This window comes from Ambystoma mexicanum, chromosome 4q, assembly GCF_040938575.1.
Source record: "Ambystoma mexicanum isolate Mex_15411 chromosome 4q, UKY_AmexF1_1, whole genome shotgun sequence".
Classification (NCBI taxonomy): Eukaryota; Metazoa; Chordata; class Amphibia; order Caudata; family Ambystomatidae; genus Ambystoma; species Ambystoma mexicanum.
The window spans coordinates 527,451,805-527,469,815 of NC_090928.1; the positions used below are offsets into that span (position 1 = coordinate 527,451,805).

The 18,011-nt window shown below is 38.5% G+C and overlaps 4 non-coding genes across 4 annotated transcripts; all 4 read right to left on the reverse strand.

The window, feature by feature from the left end:
• Positions 1–293: 293 nt before the first annotated feature.
• Positions 294–366, reverse strand: TRNAK-CUU (transfer RNA lysine (anticodon CUU)). Its single transcript has one exon. It is a non-coding gene; the product is annotated as a tRNA-Lys (tRNA).
• Positions 367–1,066: 700 nt separating this feature from the next.
• On the reverse strand, positions 1,067–1,139 carry TRNAK-CUU (transfer RNA lysine (anticodon CUU)). Its single transcript has one exon. It is a non-coding gene; the product is annotated as a tRNA-Lys (tRNA).
• A 7,025-nt stretch (positions 1,140–8,164) lies between these two features.
• TRNAK-CUU (transfer RNA lysine (anticodon CUU)) lies at positions 8,165–8,237 on the reverse strand. The gene has a single exon. It is a non-coding gene; the product is annotated as a tRNA-Lys (tRNA).
• Positions 8,238–12,723: 4,486 nt separating this feature from the next.
• TRNAK-CUU (transfer RNA lysine (anticodon CUU)) lies at positions 12,724–12,796 on the reverse strand. The gene has a single exon. It is a non-coding gene; the product is annotated as a tRNA-Lys (tRNA).
• Between the last annotated feature and the right edge of the window lie 5,215 nt (positions 12,797–18,011).

Sequence of the window (18,011 nt, forward strand, 5' to 3'; positions counted from 1 at the left end):
TCAAACACAATTACCAGTCAATATCTGAACGCATTGAAGAATATCAGGAAATAGCTGATTAAACCTGTGTGGAAAAAAGTCTTATTTGTGTTTTCTCCACTTTATTTTATAGTAAGATGATACATACTTTTTCTTTTACAGTGAATACATTAAGGTGTGGTATTGCCCCATTACACATCATCCAGACATGCATTCATATATTGCATGTTAACAATGAAAATATTGCAAATATTGTAAAGAGACTTTCAATTTCTATTTTTTTGGTCAAAAAGCACTAAAATTTTAGTTGTTTTCGCCCAACGTGGGGCTCGAACCCACGACCCTGAGATTAAGAGTCTCATGCTCTACCGACTGAGCTAGCCGGGCTCCTTTGGATGCCTATAGTTTTCTTCCCTATCCCTGCACTGCCGTTTTCCACAGATAGGATGCTGTGTAATCATAGGCTCTGGTGGAGTTTGGAAAGAAAATACACATCAGCCAGAGGCAGAAATAGTCTAAGAAAGTATCAAACACAATTACCAGTCAATATCTGAACGCATTGAAGAATATCAGGAAATAGCCGATTAAACCTGTGTGGAAAAGAGTCTTATTTGTGTTTTCTCCACTTTATTTTATAGTAAGATGATACATACTTTTTCTTTTACAGTGAATACATTAAGGTGTGGTATTGCCCCATTACACATCATCCAGACATGCATTCATATATTGCATGTTAACAATGAAAATATTGCAAATATTGTAAAGAGACTTTCAATTTCTATTTCTTTGGTCAAAAAGCACGAAAATTTTAGTTGTTTTCGCCCAACGTTTTCTTCCCTATCCCTGCACTGCCGCTTTCCACAGATAGGATGTATTTTTTTGGTCAAAAAGCACTACAATTTTAGTTGTTTTCGCCCAACGTGGGGCTCGAACCCACGATCCTGAGATTAAGAGTCTCATGCTCTACTGACTGAGCTAGCCGGGCTCCTTTGGATGCCTATAGTTTTCTTCCCTATCCCTGCACTGCCGTTTTCCACAGATAGGATGTATTTTTTTGGTCAAAAAGCACTACAATTTTAGTTGTTTTCGCCCAACGTGGGGCTCGAACCCACGACCCTGAGATTAAGAGTCTCATGCTCTACCGACTGAGCTAGCCGGGCTCCTTTGGATGCCTATAGTTTTCTTCCCTATCCCTGCACTGCCGTTTTCCACAGATAGGATGCTGTGTAATCATAGGCTCTGGTGGAGTTTGGAAAGAAAATACACATCAGCCAGAGGCAGAAATAGTCTAAGAAAGTATCAAACACAATTACCAGTCAATATCCGAACGCATTGAAGAATATCAGGAAATAGCCGATTAAACCTGTGTGGAAAAAAGTCTTATTTGTGTTTTCTCCACTTTATTTTATAGTAAGATGATACATACTTTTTCTTTTACAGTGAATACATTAAGGTGTGGTATTGCCCCATTACACATCATCCAGACATGCATTCATATATTGCATGTTAACAATGAAAATATTGCAAAAATTGAAAAGAGACTTTCAATTTCAATTTTTTTGGTCAAAAAGCACGAAAATTTTAGTTGTTTTCGCCCAACGTGGGGCTTGAACCCACAACCCTGAGATTAAGAGTCTCATGCTCTACCGACTGAGCTAGCCGGGCTCTTTTGGATGCCTATAGTTTTCTTCCCTATCCCTGCACTGCCGCTTTCCACAGATAGGATGCTGTGTAATCATAGGCTCTGGTGGAGTTTGGAAAGAAAATACACATCAGCCAGAGGCAGAAATAGTCTAAGAAAGTATCAAACACAATTACCAGTCAATATCAGAACGCATTGAAGAATATCAGGAAATAGCCGATTAAACATGTGTGGAAAAAAGTCTTATTTGTGTTTTCTCCACTTTATTTTATAGTAAGATGATACATACTTTTTCTTTTACAGTGAATACATTAAGGTGTGGTATTGCCCCATTACACATCATCCAGACATGCATTCATATATTGCATGTTAACAATGAAAATATTCCAAATATTGTAAAGAGACTTTCAATTTCTATTTTTTGGTCAAAAAGCACTAAAATTTTAGTTGTTTTTGCCCAACGTGGGGCTCAAACCCACGACCCTGAGATTAAGAGTCTCATGCTCTACCGACTGAGCTAGCCGGGCTCCTTTGGATGCCTATAGTTTTCTTCCCTATCCCTGCACTGCCGTTTTCCACAGACAGGATGTTTTTTTTTGGTCAAAAAGTCCTACAATTTTAGTTGTTTTCGCCCAACGTGGGGCTCGAACCCACAACCCTGAGATTAAGAGTCTCATGCTCTACCGACTGAGCTAGCCGGGCTCCTTTGGATGCCTATAGTTTTCTTCCCTATCCCTGCACTGCCGTTTTCCACAGATAGGATGTATTTTTTTGGTCAAAAAGTCCTACAATTTTAGTTGTTTTCGCCCAACGTGGGGCTCGAACCCACAACCCTGAGATTAAGAGTCTCATGCTCTACCGACTGAGCTAGCCGGGCTCCTTTGGATACCTATAGTTTTCTTCCCTATCCCTGCACTGCCGTTTTCCACAGATAGGATGCTGTGTAATCATAGGCTCTGGTGGAGTTTGGAAAGAAAATACACATCAGCCAGAGGCAGAAATAGTCTAAGAAAGTATCAAACACAATTACCAGTCAATATCAGAACGCATTGAAGAATATCAGGAAATAGCTGATTAAACCTGTGTGGAAAAAAGTCTTATTTGTGTTTTCTCCACTTTATTTTATAGTAAGATGATACATACTTTTTCTTTTACAGTGAATACATTAAGGTGTGGTATTGCCCCATTACACATCATCCAGACATGCATTCATATATTGCATGTTAACAATCAAAATATTGCAAATATTGTAAAGAGAATTTCAATTTCTATTTTTTTGGTCAAAAAGCATTAAAATTTTAGTTGTTTTCGCCCAACGTGGGGCTCGCACCCACGACCCTGAGATTAAGATTCTCATGCTCTACCGACTGAGCTAGCCGGGCTCCTTTGGATACCTATAGTTTTCTTCCCTATCCCTGCACTGCCGTTTTCCACAGATAGGATGCTGTGTAATCATAGGCTCTGGTGGAGTTTGGAAAGAAAATACACATCAGCCAGAGGCAGAAATAGTCTAAGAAAGTATCAAACACAATTACCAGTCAATATCAGAACGCATTGAAGAATATCAGGAAATAGCTGATTAAACCTGTGTGGAAAAAAGTCTTATTTGTGTTTTCTCCACTTTATTTTATAGTAAGATGATACATACTTTTTCTTTTACAGTGAATACATTAAGGTGTGGTATTGCCCCATTACACATCATCCAGACATGCATTCATATATTGCATGTTAACAATCAAAATATTGCAAATATTGTAAAGAGACTTTCAATTTCTATTTTTTTGGTCAAAAAGCACTAAAATTTTAGTTGTTTTCGCCCAACGTGGGGCTTGAACCCACAACCCTGAGATTAAGAGTCTCATGCTCTACCGACTGAGCTAGCCGGGCTCTTTTGGATGCCTATAGTTTTCTTCCCTATCCCTGCACTGCCGCTTTCCACAGATAGGATGCTGTGTAATCATAGGCTCTGGTGGAGTTTGGAAAGAAAATACACATCAGCCAGAGGCAGAAATAGTCTAAGAAAGTATCAAACACAATTACCAGTCAATATCAGAACGCATTGAAGAATATCAGGAAATAGCCGATTAAACATGTGTGGAAAAAAGTCTTATTTGTGTTTTCTCCACTTTATTTTATAGTAAGATGATACATACTTTTTCTTTTACAGTGAATACATTAAGGTGTGGTATTGCCCCATTACACATCATCCAGACATGCATTCATATATTGCATGTTAACAATGAAAATATTCCAAATATTGTAAAGAGACTTTCAATTTCTATTTTTTGGTCAAAAAGCACTAAAATTTTAGTTGTTTTTGCCCAACGTGGGGCTCAAACCCACGACCCTGAGATTAAGAGTCTCATGCTCTACCGACTGAGCTAGCCGGGCTCCTTTGGATGCCTATAGTTTTCTTCCCTATCCCTGCACTGCCATTTTCCACAGACAGGATGTATTTTTTTGGTCAAAAAGTCCTACAATTTTAGTTGTTTTCGCCCAACGTGGGGCTCGAACCCACAACCCTGAGATTAAGAGTCTCATGCTCTACCGACTGAGCTAGCCGGGCTCCATTGGATGCCTATAGTTTTCTTCCCTATCCCTGCACTGCCGTTTTCCACAGATAGGATGTATTTTTTTGGTCAAAAAGTCCTACAATTTTAGTTGTTTTCGCCCAACGTGGGGCTCGAACCCACAACCCTGAGATTAAGAGTCTCATGCTCTACCGACTGAGCTAGCCGGGCTCCTTTGGATACCTATAGTTTTCTTCCCTATCCCTGCACTGCCGTTTTCCACAGATAGGATGCTGTGTAATCATAGGCTCTGGTGGAGTTTGGAAAGAAAATACACATCAGCCAGAGGCAGAAATAGTCTAAGAAAGTATCAAACACAATTACCAGTCAATATCAGAACGCATTGAAGAATATCAGGAAATAGCTGATTAAACCTGTGTGGAAAAAAGTCTTATTTGTGTTTTCTCCACTTTATTTTATAGTAAGATGATACATACTTTTTCTTTTACAGTGAATACATTAAGGTGTGGTATTGCCCCATTACACATCATCCAGACATGCATTCATATATTGCATGTTAACAATCAAAATATTGCAAATATTGTAAAGAGAATTTCAATTTCTATTTTTTTGGTCAAAAAGCATTAAAATTTTAGTTGTTTTCGCCCAACGTGGGGCTCGCACCCACGACCCTGAGATTAAGATTCTCATGCTCTACCGACTGAGCTAGCCGGGCTCCTTTGGATACCTATAGTTTTCTTCCCTATCCCTGCACTGCCGTTTTCCACAGATAGGATGCTGTGTAATCATAGGCTCTGGTGGAGTTTGGAAAGAAAATACACATCAGCCAGAGGCAGAAATAGTCTAAGAAAGTATCAAACACAATTACCAGTCAATATCAGAACGCATTGAAGAATATCAGGAAATAGCTGATTAAACCTGTGTGGAAAAAAGTCTTATTTGTGTTTTCTCCACTTTATTTTATAGTAAGATGATACATACTTTTTCTTTTACAGTGAATACATTAAGGTGTGGTATTGCCCCATTACACATCATCCAGACATGCATTCATATATTGCATGTTAACAATCAAAATATTGCAAATATTGTAAAGAGACTTTCAATTTCTATTTTTTTGGTCAAAAAGCACTAAAATTTTAGTTGTTTTCGCCCAACGTGGGGCTTGAACCCACAACCCTGAGATTAAGAGTCTCATGCTCTACCGACTGAGCTAGCCGGGCTCTTTTGGATGCCTATAGTTTTCTTCCCTATCCCTGCACTGCCGCTTTCCACAGATAGGATGCTGTGTAATCATAGGCTCTGGTGGAGTTTGGAAAGAAAATACACATCAGCCAGAGGCAGAAATAGTCTAAGAAAGTATCAAACACAATTACCAGTCAATATCAGAACGCATTGAAGAATATCAGGAAATAGCCGATTAAACATGTGTGGAAAAAAGTCTTATTTGTGTTTTCTCCACTTTATTTTATAGTAAGATGATACATACTTTTTCTTTTACAGTGAATACATTAAGGTGTGGTATTGCCCCATTACACATCATCCAGACATGCATTCATATATTGCATGTTAACAATGAAAATATTCCAAATATTGTAAAGAGACTTTCAATTTCTATTTTTTGGTCAAAAAGCACTAAAATTTTAGTTGTTTTTGCCCAACGTGGGGCTCAAACCCACGACCCTGAGATTAAGAGTCTCATGCTCTACCGACTGAGCTAGCCGGGCTCCTTTGGATGCCTATAGTTTTCTTCCCTATCCCTGCACTGCCATTTTCCACAGACAGGATGTATTTTTTTGGTCAAAAAGTCCTACAATTTTAGTTGTTTTCGCCCAACGTGGGGCTCGAACCCACAACCCTGAGATTAAGAGTCTCATGCTCTACCGACTGAGCTAGCCGGGCTCCATTGGATGCCTATAGTTTTCTTCCCTATCCCTGCACTGCCGTTTTCCACAGATAGGATGTATTTTTTTGGTCAAAAAGTCCTACAATTTTAGTTGTTTTCGCCCAACGTGGGGCTCGAACCCACAACCCTGAGATTAAGAGTCTCATGCTCTACCGACTGAGCTAGCCGGGCTCCTTTGGATACCTATAGTTTTCTTCCCTATCCCTGCACTGCCGTTTTCCACAGATAGGATGCTGTGTAATCATAGGCTCTGGTGGAGTTTGGAAAGAAAATACACATCAGCCAGAGGCAGAAATAGTCTAAGAAAGTATCAAACACAATTACCAGTCAATATCAGAACGCATTGAAGAATATCAGGAAATAGCTGATTAAACCTGTGTGGAAAAAAGTCTTATTTGTGTTTTCTCCACTTTATTTTATAGTAAGATGATACATACTTTTTCTTTTACAGTGAATACATTAAGGTGTGGTATTGCCCCATTACACATCATCCAGACATGCATTCATACATTGCATGTTAACAATCAAAATATTGCAAATATTGTAAAGAGAATTTCAATTTCTATTTTTTTGGTCAAAAAGCATTAAAATTTTAGTTGTTTTCGCCCAACGTGGGGCTCGCACCCACAACCCTGAGATTAAGATTCTCATGCTCTACCGACTGAGCTAGCCGGGCTTCTTTGAATACCTATAGTTTTCTTCCCTATCCCTGCACTGCCGTTTTCCACAGATAGGATGCTGTGTAATCATAGGCTCTGGTGGAGTTTGGAAAGAAAATACACATCAGCCAGAGGCAGAAATAGTCTAAGAAAGTATCAAACACAATTACCAGTCAATATCAGAACGCATTGAAGAATATCAGGAAATAGCTGATTAAACCTGTGTGGAAAAAAGTCTTATTTGTGTTTTCTCCACTTTATTTTATAGTAAGATGAAACATACTTTTTCTTTTACAGTGAATACATTAAGGTGTGGTATTGCCCCATTACACATCATCCAGACATGCATTCATATATTGCATGTTAACAATCAAAATATTGCAAATATTGTAAAGAGACTTTCAATTTCTATTTTTTTGGTCAAAAAGCATTAAAATATTAGTTGTTTTCGCCCAACGTGGGGCTCGCACCCACGACCCTGAGATTAAGAGTCTCATGCTCTACCGACTGAGCTAGCCGGGCTCCTTTGGATGCCTATAGTTTTCTTCCCTATCCCTGCACTGTCGTTTTCCACAGATAGGATGCTGTGTAATCATAGGCTCTGGTGGAGTTTGGAAAGAAAATACACATCAGCCAGAGGCAGAAATAGTCTAAGAAAGTATCAAACACAATTACCAGTCAATATCAGAAAGCATTGAAGAATATCAGGAAATAGCCGATTAAACCTGTGTGGAAAAAAGTCTTATTTGAGTTTTCTCCACTTTATTTTATAGTAAGATGATACATACTTTTTCTTTTACAGTGAATACATTAAGGTGTGGTATTGCCCCATTACACATCATCCAGACATGCATTCATATATTGCATGTTAACAATCAAAATATTGCAAATATTGCAAAGAGACTTTCAATTTCTATTTTGTTGGTCAAAAAGCACTAAAATTTTAGTTGTTTTCGCCCAACGTGGGTTTCGCACCCACGACCCTGAGATTAAGAGTCTCATGCTCTACCGACTGAGCTAGCCGGGCTCCTTTGGATGCCTATAGTTTTCTTCCCTATCCCTGCACTGCCGCTTTCCACAGATAGGATGCTGTGTAATCATAGGCTCTGGTGGAGTTTGGAAAGAAAATACACATCAGCCAGAGGCAGAAATAGTCTAAGAAAGTATCAAACACAATTACCAGTCAATATCAGAACGCATTGAAGAATATCAGGAAATAGCCGATTAAACCTGTGTGGAAAAAAGTCTTATTTGTGTTTTCTCCACTTTATTTTATAGTAAGATGATGCATACTTTTTCTTTTACAGTGAATACATTAAGGTATGGTATTGCCCCATTACACATCATCCAGACATGCATTCATGTATTGCATGTTAACAATGAAAATATTGCAAAGAGACTTTCAATTTCTATTTTTTTGGTCAAAAAGCACTAAAATTTTAGTTGTTTTCGCCCAACGTGGGGCTCGAACCCACGACCCTGAGATTAAGAGTCTCATGCTCTACCGACTGAGCTAGCCGGGCTCCTTTGGATGCCTATAGTTTTCTTCCCTATCCCTGCACTGCCGCTTTCCACAGATAGGATGCTGTGTAATCATAGGCTCTGGTGGAGTTTGGAAAGAAAATACACATCAGCCAGAGGCAGAAATAGTCTAAGAAAGTATCAAACACAATTACCAGTCAATATCAGAACGCATTGAAGAATATCAGGAAATAGCCGATTAAACCTGTGTGGAAAAAAGTCTTATTTGTGTTTTCTCCACTTTATTTTATAGTAAGATGATACATACTTTTTCTTTTACAGTGAATACATTAAGGTGTGGTATTGCCCCATTACACATCATCCAGACATGCATTCATATATTGCATGTTAACAATGAAAATATTGCAAATATTGTAAAGAGACTTTCAATTTCAATTTTTTTGGTCAAAAAGCACTAAAATTTTAGTTGTTTTCGGCCAACGTGGGGCTCGAACCCACGACCCTGAGATTAAGAGTCTCATGCTCTACCGACTGAGCTAGCCGGGCTCCTTTGGATGCCTATAGTTTTCTTCCCTATCCCTGCACTGCCGTTTTCCACAGACAGGATGTATTTTTTTGGTCAAAAAGTCCTACAATTTTAGTTGTTTTCGCCCAACGTGGGGCTCGAACCCACAACCCTGAGATTAAGAGTCTCATGCTCTACCGACTGAGCTAGCCGGGCTCCTTTGGATACCTATAGTTTTCTTCCCTATCCCTGCACTGCCGTTTTCCACAGATAGGATGCTGTGTAATCATAGGCTCTGGTGGAGTTTGGAAAGAAAATACACATCAGCCAGAGGCAGAAATAGTCTAAGAAAGTATCAAACACAATTACCAGTCAATATCAGAACGCATTGAAGAATATCAGGAAATAGCTGATTAAACCTGTGTGGAAAAAAGTCTTATTTGTGTTTTCTCCACTTTATTTTATAGTAAGATGATACATACTTTTTCTTTTACAGTGAATACATTAAGGTGTGGTATTGCCCCATTACACATCATCCAGACATGCATTCATATATTGCATGTTAACAATCAAAATATTGCAAATATTGTAAAGAGAATTTCAATTTCTATTTTTTTGGTCAAAAAGCATTAAAATTTTAGTTGTTTTCGCCCAACGTGGGGCTCGCACCCACGACCCTGAGATTAAGATTCTCATGCTCTACCGACTGAGCTAGCCGGGCTCCTTTGGATACCTATAGTTTTCTTCCCTATCCCTGCACTGCCGTTTTCCACAGATAGGATGCTGTGTAATCATAGGCTCTGGTGGAGTTTGGAAAGAAAATACACATCAGCCAGAGGCAGAAATAGTCTAAGAAAGTATCAAACACAATTACCAGTCAATATCAGAACGCATTGAAGAATATCAGGAAATAGCTGATTAAACCTGTGTGGAAAAAAGTCTTATTTGTGTTTTCTCCACTTTATTTTATAGTAAGATGATACATACTTTTTCTTTTACAGTGAATACATTAAGGTGTGGTATTGCCCCATTACACATCATCCAGACATGCATTCATATATTGCATGTTAACAATCAAAATATTGCAAATATTGTAAAGAGACTTTCAATTTCTATTTTTTTGGTCAAAAAGCATTAAAATTTTAGTTGTTTTCGCCCAACGTGGGGCTCGCACCCACGACCCTGAGATTAAAAGTCTCATGCTCTACCGACTGAGCTAGCCGGGCTCCTTTGGATGCCTATAGTTTTCTTCCCTATCCCTGCACTGCCGTTTTCCACAGATAGGATGCTGTGTAATCATAGGCTCTGGTGGAGTTTGGAAAGAAAATACACATCAGCCAGAGGCAGAAATAGTCTAAGAAAGTATCAAACACAATTACCAGTCAATATCAGAAAGCATTGAAGAATATCAGGAAATAGCCGATTAAACCTGTGTGGAAAAAAGTCTTATTTGAGTTTTCTCCACTTTATTTTATAGTAAGATGATACATACTTTTTCTTTTACAGTGAATACATTAAGGTGTGGTATTGCCCCATTACACATCATCCAGACATGCATTCATATATTGCATGTTAACAATCAAAATATTGCAAATATTGTAAAGAGACTTTCAATTTCTATTTTTTTGGTCAAAAAGCACTAAAATTTTAGTTGTTTTCGCCCAACGTGGGTTTCGCACCCACGACCCTGAGATTAAGAGTCTCATGCTCTACCGACTGAGCTAGCCGGGCTCCTTTGGATGCCTATAGTTTTCTTCCCTATCCCTGCACTGCCGCTTTCCACAGATAGGATGCTGTGTAATCATAGGCTCTGGTGGAGTTTGGAAAGAAAATACACATCAGCCAGAGGCAGAAATAGTCTAAGAAAGTATCAAACACAATTACCAGTCAATATCAGAACGCATTGAAGAATATCAGGAAATAGCCGATTAAACCTGTGTGGAAAAAAGTCTTATTTGTGTTTTCTCCACTTTATTTTATAGTAAGATGATGCATACTTTTTCTTTTAGAGTGAATACATTAAGGTATGGTATTGCCCCATTACACATCATCCAGACATGCATTCATATATTGCATGTTAACAATGAAAATATTGCAAAGAGACTTTCAATTTCTATTTTTTTGGTCAAAAAGCACTAAAATTTTAGTCATTTTCGCCCAACGTGGGGCTTGAACCCACAACCCTGAGATTAAGAGTCTCATGCTCTACTGACTGAGCTAGCCGGGCTCTTTTGGATGCCTATAGTTTTCTTCCCTATCCCTGCACTGCCGCTTTCCACAGATAGGATGCTGTGTAATCATAGGCTCTGGTGGAGTTTGGAAAGAAAATACACATCAGCCAGAGGCAGAAATAGTCTAAGAAAGTATCAAACACAATTACCAGTCAATATCAGAACGCTTTGAAGAATATCAGGAAATAGCCGATTAAACCTGTGTGAAAAAAAAGTCTTATTTGTGTTTTCTCCACTTTATTTTATAGTAAGATGATAGATACTTTTTCTTTTACAGTGAATACATTAAGGTATGGTATTGGCACATTAAACATCATCCTGACATGTATTCATATATTCAACTTTAACAATGAAAATACTGCAAATATTGTGAAGAGACTTTCAATGTCTCTCTTTTTTGTCGAAAAACACTAAAAATTTAGTAGTTTTTGTCCAACATGGGGCTTGAACCCACTACCCTGAGATTAAGAGTCTCATGCTCTACCCGCTGAGCTAGCCGGGCTCCTTTGGATGCCTATAGTTTTCCTCCCTATCCCTGCACTGCCGTTTTCCACAGATAGGATGCTGTGTAATCATAGGCTCTGGTGGAGTTTGGAAAGAAAATACACATCAGCCAGAGGCAGAAATAGTCTAAGAAAGTATCAAACACAATTACCAGTCAATATCAGAACGCATTGAAGAATATCAGGAAATAGCCGATTAAAAATGTGTGGAAAAAAGTCTTATTTGTGTTTTCTCACCCTTTATTTTATAGTAAGATGATACATACTTTTTCTTTTACAGTGAATACATTAAGGTATGGTATTGCACCATTACACATCATGTAGACATGCATTCATATATTGCATGTTAACAATGAAAATATTGCAAATATTGTGAAGAGACTTTCAATATCTATTTTTTTGGTCAAAAAGCACTAAAATTTTAGTTGTTTTCGCCCAACGTGGGGCTCGAACCCACGACCCTGAGATCAAGAGTCTCATGCTCTACCGACTGAGCTAGCCGGGCTCCTTTGGATGCCTATAGTTTTCTTCCCTATCCCTGCACTGCCGTTTTCCACAGATAGGATGCTGTGTAATCATAGGCTCAGGTGGAGTTTGGAAAGAAAATACACATCAGCCAGAGGCAGAAATAGTCTAAGAAAGTATCAAACACAATTACCAGTCAATATCAGAACGCATTGAAGAATATCAGGAAATAGCTGATTAAACCTGTGTGAAAAAAAAGTCTTATTTGTGTTTTCTCCACTTTATTTTATAGTAAGATGATAGATACTTTTTCTTTTACAGTGAATACATTAAGGTATGGTATTGCCCCATTACACATCATGCAGACATTCATTCATATATTGCATGTTAACAATGAAAATATTGCAAATATTGTGAAGAGACTTTCAATATTTATTTTTCTGGTCAAAAAGCACTAAAATTTGAGTTGTTTTCGCCCAACGTGGAACTGGAACCCACGACCCTGAGATTAAGAGTCTCATGCTCTACCGACTGAGCTAGCCGGGCTCCTTTGGATGCCTATAGTTTTCTTCCCTATCCCTGCACTGCCGTTTTCCACAGATAGGATGTATTTTTTTGGTCAAAAAGCACTACAATTTTAGTTGTTTTCGCCCAACGTGGGGCTCGAACCCACGACCCTGAGATTAAGAGTCTCATGCTCTACTGACTGAGCTAGCCGGGCTCCTTTGGATGCCTATAGTTTTCTTCCCTATCCCTGCACTGCCGTTTTCCACAGATAGGATGTATTTTTTTGGTCAAAAAGCACTACAATTTTAGTTGTTTTTGCCCAACGTGGGGCTCGAACCCACGACCCTGAGATTAAGAGTCTCATGCTCTACCGACTGAGCTAGCCGGGCTCCTTTTGATGCCTATAGTTTTCTTCCCTATCCCTGCACTGCCGTTTTCCACAGATAGGATGTATTTTTTTGGTCAAAAAGCAGTACAATTTTAGTTGTTTTCGCCCAACGTGGGGCTCAAACCCACGACCCTGAGATTAAGATTCTCATGCTCTACCTACTGAGCTAGCCGGACTCATTTGGATACCTATAGTTTTCTTCCCTATCCCTGCACTGCCGTTTTCCACAGATAGGATGCTGTGTAATCATAGGCTCTGGTGGAGTTTGGAAAGAAAATACACATCAGCCAGAGGCAGAAATAGTCTAAGAAAGTATCAAACACAATTATCAGTCAATATCAGAACGCATTGAAGAATATCAGGAAATAGCTGATTAAACCTGTGTGGAAAAAAGTCTTATTTGTGTTTTCTCCACTTTATTTTATAGTAAGATGATACATACTTTTTCTTTTACAGTGAATACATTAAGGTGTGGTATTGCCCCATTACACATCATCCAGACATGCATTCATATATTGCATGTTAACAATCAAAATATTGCAAATATTGTAAAGAGACTTTCAATTTCTATTTTTTTGGTCAAAAAGCATTAAAATTTTAGTTGTTTTCGCCCAACGTGGGGCTCGCACCCACGACCCTGAGATTAAGAGTCTCATGCTCTACCGACTGAGCTAGCCGGGCTCCTTTGGATGCCTATAGTTTTCTTCCCTATCCCTGCACTGCCGTTTTCCACAGATAGGATGCTGTGTAATCATAGGCTCTGGTGGAGTTTGGAAAGAAAATACACATCAGCCAGAGGCAGAAATAGTCTAAGAAAGTATCAAACACAATTACCAGTCAATATCAGAACGCATTGAAGAATATCAGGAAATAGCCGATTAAACCTGTGTGGAAAAAAGTCTTATTTGAGTTTTCTCCACTTTATTTTATAGTAAGATGATACATACTTTTTCTTTTACAGTGAATACATTAAGGTGTGGTATTGCCCCATTACACATCATCCAGACATGCATTCATATATTGCATGTTAACAATCAAATTATTGCAAATATTGTAAAGAGACTTTCAATTTCTATTTTTTTGGTCAAAAAGCACTAAGATTTTAGTTGTTTTCGCCCAACGTGGGTTTCGCACCCACGACCCTGAGATTAAGAGTCTCATGCTCTACCGACTGAGCTAGCCGGGCTCCTTTGGATGCCTATAGTTTTCTTCCCTATCCCTGCACTGCCGCTTTCCACAGATAGGATGCTGTGTAATCATAGGCTCTGGTGGAGTTTGGAAAGAAAATACACATCAGCCAGAGGCAGAAATAGTCTAAGAAAGTATCAAACACAATTACCAGTCAATATCAGAACGCTTTGAAGAATATCAGGAAATAGCCGATTAAACCTGTGTGAAAAAAAAGTCTTATTTGTGTTTTCTCCACTTTATTTTATAGTAAGATGATAGATACTTTTTCTTTTACAGTGAATACATTAAGGTATGGTATTGGCACATTAAACATCATCCTGACATGTATTCATATATTCAACTTTAACAATGAAAATACTGCAAATATTGTGAAGAGACTTTCAATGTCTCTCTTTTTTGTCGAAAAACACTAAAAATATAGTAGTTTTTGTCCAACATGGGGCTTGAACCCACGACCCTGAGATTAAGAGTCTCATGCTCTACCCGCTGAGCTAGCCGGGCTCCTTTGGATGCCTATAGTTTTCTTCCCTATCCCTGCACTGCCGTTTTCCACAGATAGGATGTATTTTTTTGGTCAAAAAGCAGTACAATTTTAGTTGTTTTCGCCCAACGTGGGGCTCAAACCCACGACCCTGAGATTAAGATTCTCATGCTCTACCTACTGAGCTAGCCGGACTCATTTGGATACCTATAGTTTTCTTCCCTATCCCTGCACTGCCGTTTTCCACAGATAGGATGCTGTGTAATCATAGGCTCTGGTGGAGTTTGGAAAGAAAATACACATCAGCCAGAGGCAGAAATAGTCTAAGAAAGTATCAAACACAATTACCAGTCAATATCAGAACGCATTGAAGAATATCAGGAAATAGCCGATTAAACCTGTGTGGAAACAAGTCTTATTTGTGTTTTCTCACCCTTTATTTTATAGTAAGATGATACATACTTTTTCTTTTACAGTGAATACATTAAGGTATGGTATTGCCCCATTACACATCATGTAGACATGCATTCATATATTGCATGTTAACAATGAAAATATTGCAAATATTGTGAAGAGACTTTCAATATCTATTTTTTTGGTCAAAAAGCACTAAAATTTTAGTTGTTTTCGCCCAACGTGGGGCTCGAACCCACGACCCTGAGATCAAGAGTCTCATGCTCTACCGACTGAGCTAGCCGGGCTCCTTTGGATGCCTATAGTTTTCTTCCCTATCCCTGCACTGCCGTTTTCCACAGATAGGATGCTGTGTAATCATAGGCTCTGGTGGAGTTTGGAAAGAAAATACACATCAGCCAGAGGCAGAAATAGTCTAAGAAAGTATCAAACACAATTACCAGTCAATATCAGAACGCTTTGAAGAATATCAGGAAATAGCCGATTAAACCTGTGTGAAAAAAAAGTCTTATTTGTGTTTTCTCCACTTTATTTTATAGTAAGATGATAGATACTTTTTCTTTTACAGTGAATACATTAAGGTATGGTATTGGCACATTAAACATCATCCTGACATGTATTCATATATTCAACTTTAACAATGAAAATACTGCAAATATTGTGAAGAGACTTTCAATGTCTCTCTTTTTTGTCGAAAAACACTAAAAATATAGTAGTTTTTGTCCAACATGGGGCTTGAACCCACGACCCTGAGATTAAGAGTCTCATGCTCTACCCGCTGAGCTAGCCGGGCTCCTTTGGATGCCTATAGTTTTCTTCCCTATCCCTGCACTGCCGTTTTCCACAGATAGGATGTATTTTTTTGGTCAAAAAGCAGTACAATTTTAGTTGTTTTCGCCCAACGTGGGGCTCAAACCCACGACCCTGAGATTAAGATTCTCATGCTCTACCTACTGAGCTAGCCGGACTCATTTGGATACCTATAGTTTTCTTCCCTATCCCTGCACTGCCGTTTTCCACAGATAGGATGCTGTGTAATCATAGGCTCTGGTGGAGTTTGGAAAGAAAATACACATCAGCCAGAGGCAGAAATAGTCTAAGAAAGTATCAAACACAATTACCAGTCAATATCAGAACGCATTGAAGAATATCAGGAAATAGCCGATTAAACCTGTGTGGAAACAAGTCTTATTTGTGTTTTCTCACCCTTTATTTTATAGTAAGATGATACATACTTTTTCTTTTACAGTGAATACATTAAGGTATGGTATTGCCCCATTACACATCATGTAGACATGCATTCATATATTGCATGTTAACAATGAAAATATTGCAAATATTGTGAAGAGACTTTCAATATCTATTTTTTTGGTCAAAAAGCACTAAAATTTTAGTTGTTTTCGCCCAACGTGGGGCTCGAACCCACGACCCTGAGATCAAGAGTCTCATGCTCTACCGACTGAGCTAGCCGGGCTCCTTTGGATGCCTATAGTTTTCTTCCCTATCCCTGCACTGCCGTTTTCCACAGATAGGATGCTGTGTAATCATAGGCTCAGGTGGAGTTTGGAAAGAAAATACACATCAGCCAGAGGCAGAAATAGTCTAAGAAAGTATCAAACACAATTACCAGTCAATATCAGAACGCATTGAAGAATATCAGGAAATAGCCGATTAAACCTGTGTGGAAAAAAGTCTTATTTGAGTTTTCTCCACTTTATTTTATAGTAAGATGATACATACTTTTTCTTTTACAGTGAATACATTAAGGTGTGGTATTGCCCCATTACACATCATCCAGACATGCATTCATATATTGCATGTTAACAATCAAATTATTGCAAATATTGTAAAGAGACTTTCAATTTCTATTTTTTTGGTCAAAAAGCACTAAGATTTTAGTTGTTTTCGCCCAACGTGGGTTTCGCACCCACGACCCTGAGATTAAGAGTCTCATGCTCTACCGACTGAGCTAGCCGGGCTCCTTTGGATGCCTATAGTTTTCTTCCCTATCCCTGCACTGCCGCTTTCCACAGATAGGATGCTGTGTAATCATAGGCTCTGGTGGAGTTTGGAAAGAAAATACACATCAGCCAGAGGCAGAAATAGTCTAAGAAAGTATCAAACACAATTACCAGTCAATATCAGAACGCATTGAAGAATATCAGGAAATAGCCGATTAAACATGTGTGGAAAAAAGTCTTATTTGTGTTTTCTCCACTTTATTTTATAGTAAGATGATACATACTTTTTCTTTTACAGTGAATACATTAAGGTGTGGTATTGCCCCATTACACATCATCCAGACATGCATTCATATATTGCATGTTAACAATGAAAATATTGCAAATATTGTAAAGAGACTTTCAATTTCTATTTTTTTGGTCAAAAAGCACTAAAATTTTAGTCGTTTTCGCCCAACGTGGGGCTCAAACCCACGACCCTGAGATTAAGAGTCTCATGCTCTACCGACTGAGCTAGCTGGGCTCCTTTGGATGCCTATAGTTTTCTTCCCTATCCCTGCACTGCCGTTTTCCACAGATAGGATGTATTTTTTTGGTCAAAAAGTCCTACAATTTTATTTGTTTTCGCCCAACGTGGGGCTCAAACCCATGACCCTGAGATTAAGAGTCTCATGCTCTACTGACTGAGCTAGCCGGGCTCCTTTGGATGCCTATAGTTTTCTTCCCTATCCCTGCACTGCCGTTTTCCACAGATAGGATGCTGTGTAATCATAGGCTCAGGTGGAGTTTGGAAAGAAAATACACATCAGCCAGAGGCAGAAATAGTCTAAGAAAGTATCAAACACAATTACCAGTCAATATCAGAACGCATTGAAGAATATCAGGAAATAGCCGATTAAACCTGTGTGAAAAAAAAGTCTTATTTGTGTTTTCTCCACTTTATTTTATAGTAAGATGATAGATACTTTTTCTTTTACAGTGAATACATTAAGGTATGGTATTGCCCCATTACACATCATCCAGACATTCATTCATATATTGCATGTTAACAATGAAAATATTGCAAATATTGTGAAGAGACTTTCAATATCTATTTTTTTGGTCAAAAAGCACTAAAATTTTAGTTGTTTTCGCCCAACGTGGAACTCAAACCCACGACCCTGAGATTA